This window comes from Nuphar pumila, chromosome 5 (genome assembly GCF_984573655.1).
Source record: "Nuphar pumila chromosome 5, dmNupPumi1.hap1.1, whole genome shotgun sequence".
Taxonomy (NCBI): domain Eukaryota; kingdom Viridiplantae; phylum Streptophyta; class Magnoliopsida; order Nymphaeales; family Nymphaeaceae; genus Nuphar; species Nuphar pumila.
Genome location: NC_143253.1, coordinates 119,114,613 through 119,127,309, shown reverse-complemented (window position 1 = coordinate 119,127,309; position 12,697 = coordinate 119,114,613). Strand labels below are relative to the sequence as shown.

Below are 12,697 nucleotides of genomic sequence, written 5' to 3'. Positions count from 1 at the left end.
GGGTGATCTTAGTGTATATACATTACTCACTAGAAGTCCAATAGGCGACAACCATAATTTCTCAGAATTATGGTTCAATTTTGTGTCGAGTACTTATACATTTGGCATTTTAAGATTTGTTTATGAGCTCGAGTGTACGTTTCATACCCCCACTGGTTACGCCGCAAGATGACATTATCTAACTTTATCATTTCTTAAGTGCTTGTTTGGCACTCCCAACATTTAGTGAAACCACATGTTCATTCTTGAACTCTTATATTATCCTGAACAAGAAATGATCTTCATTGTGCAAATATATGTATCATGTGTGTTTCATGTATTGGACATAATCCTAAAGTCCATATGTGAATCACATATTTAGTTTACCATCGTACTATTTCCTTCATAGATATTTCAATTGCATTTCACCTAAAAAGTCTTTAGAAAAACTTTTCTAAAAGAATCTTTCATGAAAATCATTTTAGAAAACCCTTTACTTAATTTTTCATGTTTATTAGTCGACCAATAGACTCACCGGTCGACCAACCTTTTTGTTTCAAATCTTCTAAGCAGAAACATTACTTTTCTATAAATATAGTCGACCGAAAGTTTTATCAGTCGATCGGACAAAATGTCTGTTTTCTGGAAAATTTAGCAGCAGTCGACTGAAGGGTTTATCAGTCGACTGATCATAAAATTAGTCGACCGAAAGTTTTATCAGTCGACCGGACAGAATGTCTGTTTTCTGGAAAATTTAGCAGTCGACTGAAGGGTTTATCAGTCGACTGATCATAAAATTAGTCGACCGAAAGTTTTATCAGTCGACCAGACAGAATGTCTATTTTCTGGAAAATTTAGCAGCAGTCGACTGAAGGGTTTATCAGTCGACCGATCATAAAATTAGTCGACCGAAAGTTTTTTTAGTCGACCGGACAAAATGTCTGCTTTCTGGAAAATTTAGCAGCAGTCGACTGAAGGGTTTATCAGTCGACTGATGATATTATCAGTCGACTAACTACTGTTCTAGTCGACTAATTTTGTCGTTTTTCTATAACTTTTTAAAAGGGCGTGACTTTTTATTTTTTTCTTTGTGAGCGTTCAATACAAGGCTAATACTACCGATTCCATTGTATAGAGTGGATCGATGCACAAACCAAGGCGTTTTCCGACAACCCCTCATAGGTTCCATGCCATTCGCCTACCTAAGATTGTTTCGACCTTGGATCCGTTATGGCTAACGCCCACACCAAAATATATGTATTTCTCTACATATATTTGAACTATAGATTTTGATATGAGTACTACACATCACCAAACATACACATAGGAACATAATTCCCTTACTAAGAACACCACAGTGCCCCAACGTTGGCCAAGGGTGAGAACCATTGGCTGAACCACTCCATATTGACCTATTGGCGAGTAGGTGTTTCAGCTCATGCCACATCAGTCTCGAGGCCCTAAACGCACCCACATATAGGTGGTGTTTGTCGCGTAAACTCCATGATATTGCAATATAGATGTGCAGCGAGGCATCAACCACTTACATACAAATAGCAATGCTCCTTACCTCTTTGGAGTCTCACGACAGCAAGGCTGCAACTTCGTACCTTCGTCAGAGCAGCACACACTTCGACAATGGAGTCCACACGTCCAGCAAAGATGGTCCACACGACTAGCAATGGGGTCGACCCTCACGATGGGAGAGGAAGAAGACGGTGAAACATTGAGAGAGAGAGAGAGACGTCTAGTGTAACTCCTTACCAAAAATCTCTCATTTAACTCCTCTATTTAGGGGAAGTTACTAAATTTTCAAAGCATTAAATCTTCACCCTATTCTCACGTTTTTGGTGGGTGATGTTTATTTCCAACAATGCCCCCTCCTCTCTTTGGCATGATTTCCTCTAACTTCCCTCACTATTTGCTTTATGGGTACCCCTCTTCCATGTCACATGGGATTCTCCTCAATCCTTGGTAGAGTTAGATGAAAAAGCCAAAAATTTAGGCTTAACTTAATCCCATGTTTTTACCCTTTTCACCAAGGTAGAAATCATCATTTTCTTGTGAAAAAAAAATAATTTGTGCAAAGGGGGTTTTGAACTTGGGTTTTCAACCTAAGGGGTAACGAGCCTCACCAGTTGTGCTACATTGTTTTTTGTTGCAAAGTTTATGGATTAAATTGTATTTAACCCTTTCAGTTTCGTTCCGGATTTTATGAAAAAGCAAGGTTTTTCACTTCTACGTGGACACACCATGAGTTTTGAACTTGGGTTCTGGCTCCACACAACCATGTGTCCTACCACTACCCCACAACACCACTTGGTGTTTACTTTTGCAAAAAAAAAAATTTTATGTCATATTGGGACGTTTTTCCTTGTTGATGGATTTCTTTCATTTTCAAGTGGATTTTTCACCCGTTGGTTTTAAACTTGCACTCGCTTACTTTAAATGTGCTTCGGATCTCACGCTATCATCTCGAAACCATCGGGTTTCCTTGGCCTCGTGAACCGGGTCGGATCATCGGATCTCGTCAAAGTCCGGATCCAAGTATCCTTTCCAGTATTCGTTATTGGGTTCGCTCGACTGGCCCGCAAGCCTCAAAATCACATTGAATATCTCATAAACCATATTATCTCACGTAAACACACATTTTTATTTCATTGAAAATTCTTTAAAATTCATGGGTTTTACACATTGAGTAACCTTATAGTAAAAAACATGTCTTCTAAGTAAATTTTAGGTGTTATTCATAAATGCATGTAGAATAATCTGAATGGCAGCTATCACGGGGAAGGTGTAAAAGTTACTTACAAACAAGCATGGTGTAGATGAAAACATACTACAGAGGTGTTATATGGTTCATTTGAAGAGTCCTTCAGGACACTTTCTACTTATTTGGATCATTTGATGATGGCTAATCAAGGATCACTTGTATACATTTAAATTAATCAGAAAGATCAATTTCAATACATATTTTTATCTTTCCGTCCAAGCATCAATGAGTTTTTGAAATGATGCCCTCTAGTTCTTATGATAGATGGAATGTTTTTATAAGAAAGATACGCGAGTATATTTTTTTAGTAGCATTTGTTGTTATTGATAAAGAGTCAAAGAATTCATGGACGTAGTTTTTGAAGCATCTAAAGGAGAAACTTGTACGCTTCAATGAACATAAAGAAAGATTAGATATTATAGTTATCATAGATAAACATGAAGGTCTAAAGTATGTTGTTTCACACACATGGATTACATGTCGTGTGGGATATTACATGAAACATTTAACGGAGAACTTTTCTAAGAAATTTGGTTCACCACTCAGTGCACTGGTGGATTGCAGCTCGAGCAGCCATGATACGATAATGCAATTATTTTCTTAAAAAAAAAATTATGAGCATGATGAAGCTGCATACAATTATATTACTATTGACGTGAAACCAAAATATTAGGCTAACATTTACTTTTCAACAAAAAGATTTGGGTGCTTAACATATAATAAAATAGAGTTTCAATTCTTAGATTCTCGCCATTTGTGACAAACCCCTAATTCCTTTTATTAAAAGGCTTTGTCTCATGCTGATGAAACCCTTTAAGAGACAAAAGAATATTGTATAGCATATGTCTTACATATACAAGTAGTATATTTAGTGATGCTGGTACAAAGCCTGCGACCGATCTCATGATTACAATATTGATCTTAAAAAGCACTTGTGCTCTTGTGAAGAGTGGCATGTCAGCGAGATTCCTTGCAAACATACTATCACATGCATTTTGTATGGAAGCATGTTGCTAGAAGATCATTGCAAATTTTTTTTTATAGTTGAATCGTATCGAGATGTATATAATGAATATGTATTTTTTCTTATGGCAAATAGTGTCCCATATATCGCTCTATCAACTCTTGTACTTGTATATCCAACAAAAGTGGTTCGCAAAGCAACATAACCTATGGTAAAGACATGAAGAACAGAATACAAGGATGTTGTGTCATACAAGTACAATGTATATAGTGAGGTTAACAATAACAATTTAAAGCACAAATAAAAGTATGTTAGAGTACATATGCTTTACAAAATATAGGATTTGTTAAGAGTTGTTTAACTAAACGCTTCTTTCTATTTATCTAGTATTTTTTAATGAATTATTACAATGTCTTGTGTCTTTTATGTATATGTTAGATATGTCTTACGCAAAAACATAAAGAAAAATATGACAGAAAGGGAACCAAACCTCCATTCTCACTCTCAAGTAAAGAACCAATTTTGGTGCATGAGGTATAATTAATATCTCGAGTCATGTATGTATATTTGTCCTATTGTACATATAGGTGTTTATATAAAATTTTAATTGGTGATGAGAACATATTATTGAGAGGAGAAGCTATGCAACAAAACACAAAAGAGTCGAAAGAGTATGAATTTGACGTAAAAACTCTATTGGCAAATGATGTAAGTGTTAGGTTTGCTAGTTTGTATAATTGTTCTTTTGTATATAAACTAATTTTAATATAACATAAATATACCTCATAATTTGACTATATAGCATCTAGCAAGATTCATAGAAAACTCCAAGCGGCCACAACGAGGATATGAAAAGATGAATGTAACTGTCAAGGACCCTTTATCTTACTCTGTATTTCTATATGAGTATGAAAAGTCATGTTTCTATTGTTTTTCTACCTACTAATTAAAACTAACTAGTATACATTTTATGTTCACAGAAAATAGTCGCAACTAAAGGGTAACGAGATGGGGTAATTCAATGCTTGGAGAAAAGTCAGTTATTGTATAAATTCTTTGAAGCTGACATGGTATCTGTTGAACAACTTTGCATACTATATAACTTAAATTTTATGTACACAATGACCTTAAACTTGATTTATGTTGAAGATCATAATTTTCATCAAGTAGGACAACTACAACTGTGTTCTTTGGAAAATGAACACTAAGGAGCAGGTGTTCAAGTTATACAATTTCACAGGGTCCATAAGTTGTGCAAATGAGAACGCCATACAAATAATGCGATAATATTACTTATTCAATAATGTTCTCACTTTTTGCATATGCTTGTTAATTTGTTATTTTGCAGGTTCATTTTTTTTCATCCCAGTTTGTCTTCGATTTTTATAACGATTGGACAACTAAGACCATTGAGGGCTTTCCTCAACAACAAAACAGGTAATTAGTTTGCATATATTTGTTAACTCAATTCGTACATATACATATTCTTGACTTGGTATATGATTGTTATAGACATGATTATGGTATATTTGTCCTACTGTATATGTAGTATTTGGGCATAAAGTGAGAATTGAACTTCACGCATGTATGAATTTATGTGTCATGTTAGTTCTTTGGGATGTATAGTTAGTTGATTGCTAATGACTAATTTTTCAAAAAGATACCAGAGAGTACAAGTAACGTATAATCAAGTTCCATAAACACATGAAGAAGGAGACTTTGGAGGGTGTAAAAAAGAACGATGACAGAGACGCAACGAACAAAAATGAATCATAATAGAACGTAGATGGTACAAAAGCCAATGAAAAGGTGAATGTTGAGAAGACATCGGTCAGTGAGGTGTCGACTACCAAGGGTTCAATCATTGAGTTGTGGACAATTATGGAGAGTTTAGTTTTAATAGTCAATGTAAATTTGTATGAACTGTCTCACAACACTTATACAATTCAGTTGTTTACAATTACAATCTACAGATATAAAATGACCAATATTTACGAGATGAGAAAGTCCACATAAAATATAGATGAATAATGACCAATATTTGTGAGAATAAAGAACTCTGTATAAAATATATGCAAACAATGACTAATATTTGTGACGGATTGGAATTCCGCAAAAATAATTGCGAACAATTGACTAATAAGTTTATGAATTCCTCATAAAAATATAATTTTCCTCCTATAAAGAGTTGTGAGGATCTGGAATTTTGCAACAAAAATCACGCGATTTTTCTCCCATCTGCATATTCAAGAGGAATTCGCGCATTCAGGAAAAATCATAAACTTTAGAGTAAATTCGCATATGTAGGAGTAAACCCATATATCTCAGACAAAAAAAACATAAAGGTTCAAATGATCTCAACCATCCGTACATGCAAATTCGTATATTTTGGAGGAAAATCACATATTTAGAAAAAAATTTAAATTTAGGCATAAAATCACATATGTAGAGGAAATCCACATATTTTGTAGAAAAACACATAAAATCCCAAATTTCTTTATCTTTGCAAAACTCTATTGTGAAGTTCTCCATCTTCGCAACACTTTGTTGCAAAAGATTTATGTTGAAATCGTATACTATGAAAATTGCATATTGTCATTTTTTTTGCGAATAATGTATTCCAACTTCCTCATCCTCACAAATATTTATCATTTTTACCTATTATTTTATGCGAACTTTCTCATCCTCACAATTATTGGTTATTTTTTCCTATTATTTTATGGGCTTCCACATTCTCGTATATAGTTGTCTTAAATAGTTGCCAAAAAAATCACCAGCGGGAAGTAAGTTGAAGACCACAAAGAACCCTATTTTATGCAAAAATAGTCCTATGGTGCGAACAATCGGTTTTTATACTCAATTGTTTAGGACTGCGACCTTCATGTATGGTATATGCGTTGATTGCTATATATATGAAACTTTTGTCCAATATTTGTGAAGTTACGAGATTTAGTTTAGCAAGAGGTTCTCAAATATTTTTATTTGAATCTCATGAGGCATATGCGGATTAAGTATGATATTTGTGAGGTAATGATGTTTAGTTTAACAAGAGGTTCGCACATTTTTATGTGAATTTTATATTATAAAAAAGAATTTAGTAAAGTATTTATGAAGTTTTGATGTTTGAGTGTACAACATGTTTACAAATATGATTATGAAAACTTCGTGATGTTTGCAAAAAAAGTGTCTGGACCTTCTTTTAAGTGGGAGTTTGCGATACCCGACAAGCGAAAAGGTATATCGCGTGAACCTCATGAGTTTCGCACATGCGAAGGGTAAAAAGGTCCTAACGAAGTTGGCTATTTGCGATTTTGGACATGAGCCAGATTTCAGAACTTATAGGGTATTTTGAGAAATGTGTCATTTTTGTTGTATAGTATGATCATTTTTCGATTTTGAATTATGTCTTATAAAACTAGACCCAAACCTAACCCAATGCACCTTTAATTCTGGCTTGACAATCTTATGTTTGGTGGTGTTCAATTTCGCTTGAACTCGACCTCAGACCTTAATCTGGGGATACAAGTTTGGCTGACCAGTTTTGGTTGGGACACCTATATTTAACTTGTCCACTGTCCTAAGGTCATACTAGGTGATATGCTTGGCTCAAACCTAGTAGCATGTCAAAAAGACAAGAACTGGATCTTCTGAGTTTAAGGACTTTCTGTTGGATCAAATCGACCCTAGAGACTAAAACTATTGGTACATGCATTCTGTACTAAAACAGAAAATACAGAGAAACAGAAAATGCATGTACATGATGTCCCTACCATTTCCCGATGATGAAACTCGAACGTCTGAATAAAGCGGGAGAGCCTTCTCCTCTAGTTTATTCTCTGCTTTAGGTGAGTGACAACACAAGAAGAGAAGAATAGAGCAGGGACCCTAATCGTATGTAAAAATCTCTGATTACCATTTCTAGAAAACCTTTAGAGAATCGGATGAACTGCCCTCAACCATGCAAGTTCATTTATAAGATTTTTCTGTAATTGATTAACAGTTATAGATAAGCCCACGACTAAATGGGACTTATCCCTATTTTAAATTGCCACATATTTGACGTTCATAATTGTTAGTTAGGGGAAATGGATCTGGATCTAATCCAGATCCAAAATACTAACAATCTCCCACTTGGACAAGAATATGCTATTCTCAAATGATTTGAATTATAGCTCGAATAGATTGGCCTTAATTCTATTCGGGTCCAATTTATATTACGCAACAAAAATTCTATACACATAGAGAACTTTTATGCAATATAAATAAAAGAATCAACCTGTATTACAATATGTGATCACATGTACAAAAATGTGTATCTGACTACAACGAAATGGATAAACCCATCACCTTTACATGTTCAGCATATAATTTTGGGACCAAACCCTTAGTAAGAGGATCTGCAACCATTTCTTTGGTACCAATATTGGCAATACACACGTTGATTCTCAGTCATTACCTTGACAACAAAGTACTTTAATTCCATATGCTTGCATGATGTAGTACTCCTGTTGTTGTTAGAAAAGGACACAACGGTTTCATTGTCACAATATACCCTAAGTGGTCTCCCAACGGATTCAACTACTTTGAGTCTAGATATGAAGTTTTGCAACCAGATGGTCTGTGATGTCGTCTCAAATAGTGCAATGAATTCAGACTCCATGGTGTGTGCAACAGTAGTGGACTGCTTCCCACTCCTCCACGAAATGACACCACCAGCAAGAAGGAAGATATATCCTGTTGTAGACTTTCTACTATCAGGACATCCTCCTAGATCAGCATTCGAATAGCCAATCACTTCAAGGTGCCCTGATCTCCTGTAGGTCAACATATAATCTTTTGTCCCTTGCAAATACTGCATGACCTTATTTGCGGTTGTCCAGTGGGTATGACCTGGATTCGACTGAAATCTGCTAAGAACCCCAACTGCATTGGATATGTCAGGTCGGGTGTAGGTCTGCGCATATTGCAAGCTTCCAATAACTGAAGCGTATGGTATTTGGTTCATGAGTGCCTTGTCTTCTTCAGTTTGAGGATAATCCTTGAGGCTCATTTTATCCCCTTTAAGTATGGGTGCCGTAGTAGGAGAACAATTCTCCATCCCATACTTTTTGAGAATTTTATTTATATAGGTTCTTTGAGAGTGGCCTAAAACACCTTTTACTCTGTCTCGACGGATCTCTATGCCAAGAACAAAAGCAACCTCTGCCATGTCCTTCATCTCAAAATAAAGGAAAAGAAACTCCTTGGTTTCTGTGAGCATGACCTTATCATTTGTTGCAAGTAATATGTCATCTACATATAATACCATGATTATGAACTTACTCTCACTTGTCTTGAGGAACACACATCGGTCAATGATGTTTTCTGTAAATCCAAAAGTTAGAATAACTTCGGTAAATTTAATGTTCCATTGGCGGGAGGCCTGTTTAAGTTCATATAATGACTTATTTAACTTGCAAACCAAACGTTCAGACTCACCTTTAGAGAAACCTTGAGGTTGATCCATATAGACTTCCTCATCAAGTTCACCATTTAAGAAAGCTATTTTTATATCCATTTGGTGTAGCTCTAAATCTAAATGAACTACTAGGGCAAGTACAATCCGTATTGACTCTTTATTTGAGACAAACAAATATGTCTCACTATAGTCAACGCCCTCCATTTGGGTAAAACCTTTTGCAACAAGCTTTGAATTATACTTATCAACATTACCTTTGGAGTTCTTTTTTATCTTAAAGACCCATTTACACCCAACGGGTTTGAGTCCCCTAGGTAATGTAACAAGGTCCTACACTCTATTTTTGGCCATAGAGTCTAGCTCTTCTTTCATAGCCTCAATCTAAAGTGAGGATTGCTTACTTTCAACAGCTTCCATAAATGTCGTGGGATCATCATCTATGAGATTTATGGGCTCTTGTAAATACACCACGCAATCCGGATGAATAGCAAATCTTCTAACTCTAGTGGATCTTCATACAGGTGGAGATTCCTGATCCTCCTGTATGTCTTCTCCAATATTATCCACTATTGGTTCTTCTGTAGTGAGTACATCACATGTGGGTTCAACATTTGGTTGAAAAATGATAGGCAATCTATCATCTATCTCAGGGGTATTATCCTTATCCCGAGATTCCTTAAAATTGAGGTTTTGTAATGCATCTTTCTCAACAGAACCATTTTCTAAAAATTTTGCCTTATTCGTTTCTACTATATGTGGTGTATGCGACGGACAATAAAATCTGTAACCCTGACTTTTCTGGATAACCAATGAAGAAACCACTGGTTGTCCTAGGGTCAAAAGCCTTTATGTGAGGGTTATAAAGTTTAGCCTCTACAGGATAACCCCATATATGCATGTAAGAAAGGGTAGGCTTTCTACCTATCCATAACTCATAAGGAGTTTTTGTAGGAACCATGTTCAAAATATGCACAACTGTCCTTAGGGCTTCACCCCACAAGGTTACAGGTAATGTTGAATAATTTAACATTGCTCGGATCATTTCTTTAAGTGTTCAATTTCGCCTTTCGGCTACACCATTCTGATATGCACTACCGGGCATGGTGTATTGAGGGACAATGCCCTCTTCCTTCAAAAATCGAACTAATGGTCCTTCTTGTTGTCTTATATCAGTAAATCGCCCATAGTATTCTCCACCTCTATCGGATCTAATAATTTTGATTATTCTTCCTGTTTATTTTTCTACCTCTTTCTTGAAGTCTTTGAAAACTTGATAGACCTCAGATTTTTCAAATAGGAGGTATAAATACATAAATTGTAAATAATCGTCAATAAAGGTGACAAAATACTTTTGGCCCATAAAACATGGAGCAAACGGTACACATACATCGGTATGAATGATTTTCAATAATTTATCACTTCTTTTGGCATTTTTCTTATATGTGTTTGTCTGCTTAGCCTTGATGCAGTCCAAACACGTTTCATTATCTGTGAAGTCTAAGGATTCCATGATTCCTTCTTTCACAAGCTGTTGGACTCTCTCTTTAGGGATGTGTCCTAAATGATGATGCCAGAGAAGATAGGATTGATCATGTATCAGGTTACGCTTATTGCCAATTACCTGACTATTATGAGTTTCCTGGATATGGATTTGGGTTTCCAAACAATATAATCCATCACACAATAATGTAGAACCAATCAAGACATTATCTTTATTGATATATAATTTGAACTGTTCAAACTTCATACAATATCCAAATTTATCATGTCATGATACAGAAATAAGGTTTCTGCTATATGATGAAACATAAAAAGTATCTACCAAATCCAAAATGAAACCACTATCAAATACTATTTTGAAGGTCCCAACAGCCTTCACATGAGACCACATCTTATTTTTGGAGAAGATGCTGCTTTCATGACTTGTTCGTTCCCTTTGGTTCAGAAATGCCTGCAGAGAATTGACAATGTGCAGAGTGGTACCTTAGTCAATCCACCAACTATTAATTGGAACATCAATCAAATTACATTCATAAGAAACAAATGACAATTTATCTTTCTTGCTCAATCAGAGCTGGTACTTTATACACTGCCTTTTTAAGTCCCTTCTTTTTGCAAAAGAAACACTTCACTGCAGGAACATGAGACATAACATGCGCTTGGTTGGGCTGGGAGGCTGACTTTTTCTTGGGCTTTTTTTTATTTGGTCCACTATTATGCTAAACCTTATGAGAAGCCATATGTGCACTATGCACCTTCTCACCCTTCAACCTCTCCTCTTCCTCAATACACGTGGACATGAGATCATTAAAAGTTCATTCATCATTATGTGTATTGTAAGAGATTTTAAAGGGACCGTACTCAACTAATAATGATGCCATAATGACGTGGACAAGGAAGAAGTCCGAGATGGTCAGCTTCATGTCATTAAGTTGCGTGGCTATGTTTCTCATCTCTAGTATGTGTTGTCGAATGTTTCCCCCATTCATGTATCTCATATATATTAACTTAGATACAAGGGTACTAGACCTAGCCTTGTTGGAACTTACGAACTGTGCCCTGTATAGCAGCCAGAAAATCCTTTACAGTCTTACATGTGGGAATGGCATTCCTTATGTTATTGGCCACCCTAGACTGGAGCAAAAGCAGACTGAGGCGATTAGAGCGCTCCCACTATTCAAAATCATATTTCTATTTCGGAGTGCTAGTAGGTGTTAGTTCAGGAGGTTCTTCCTTCCTGAGGGCTAGGTCTAAATCCATGTACCCTAAAGTAAATAAGATTGTTTCTTTCTATTCTGAGAAGTTAGATCCGTCGAGAAAAGAGATACTAGATGAGTCAAAAATGGTATTAGGCACTATATAGACAAAAGACAATATTATTGCACGTAGTGAGACATGTAAATGGAAAGATAAATACATGAATAAGGCCCTTAATTATTTACTCTTTCCTAGGTAAGTGCCAGAGGTCATTATGGTCTAACTTTGGTGGGTACTCTTAATACGCAAATGCACTTCACTTCCTACTATTCGATAAAACTGAGGAAACATGAACCCAGAGACAATCAACATGGTACCTTTGGGTACTACACATCTCATGTGCTAAGAGACACTTTCATCATTTTATTCTACTAGCCTCTGAACATAATAATACCATCTTTGGATGACATATTATTTCTATGAGGCCAATACAATTTCAATAATAAAAATTTCTATCTAGACATTTGCAAAATATACACCAGTTCACTTTGGTGAAAACAAATACATATAAATACAAATTTCATTTTAATCCCTATATCAATATTGATTTGAACGCTTAAACAACCATGCATACTAAAAACAATACTACACATATCTTTATGCATTCAAAAAATGTATATACATATGCATGAAACAAGCATAGCATCAATAGAAGTATGTATATAATCATTAAAATTGACTCCAAAACATAATGAATCACTAATATAACTAAATATGCATCAAAATACCTCATAAATATGATATGCATGCTCTAAAACATATATGT

The 12,697-nt window shown here is 35.4% G+C and overlaps 1 pseudogene; it reads right to left on the bottom strand.

Moving 5' to 3' along the window:
* Nucleotides 1-8,100: 8,100 nt before the first annotated feature.
* On the bottom strand, nt 8,101-8,814 carry LOC149838354 (secreted RxLR effector protein 161 pseudogene; annotated as a pseudogene).
* Between the last annotated feature and the right edge of the window lie 3,883 nt (nt 8,815-12,697).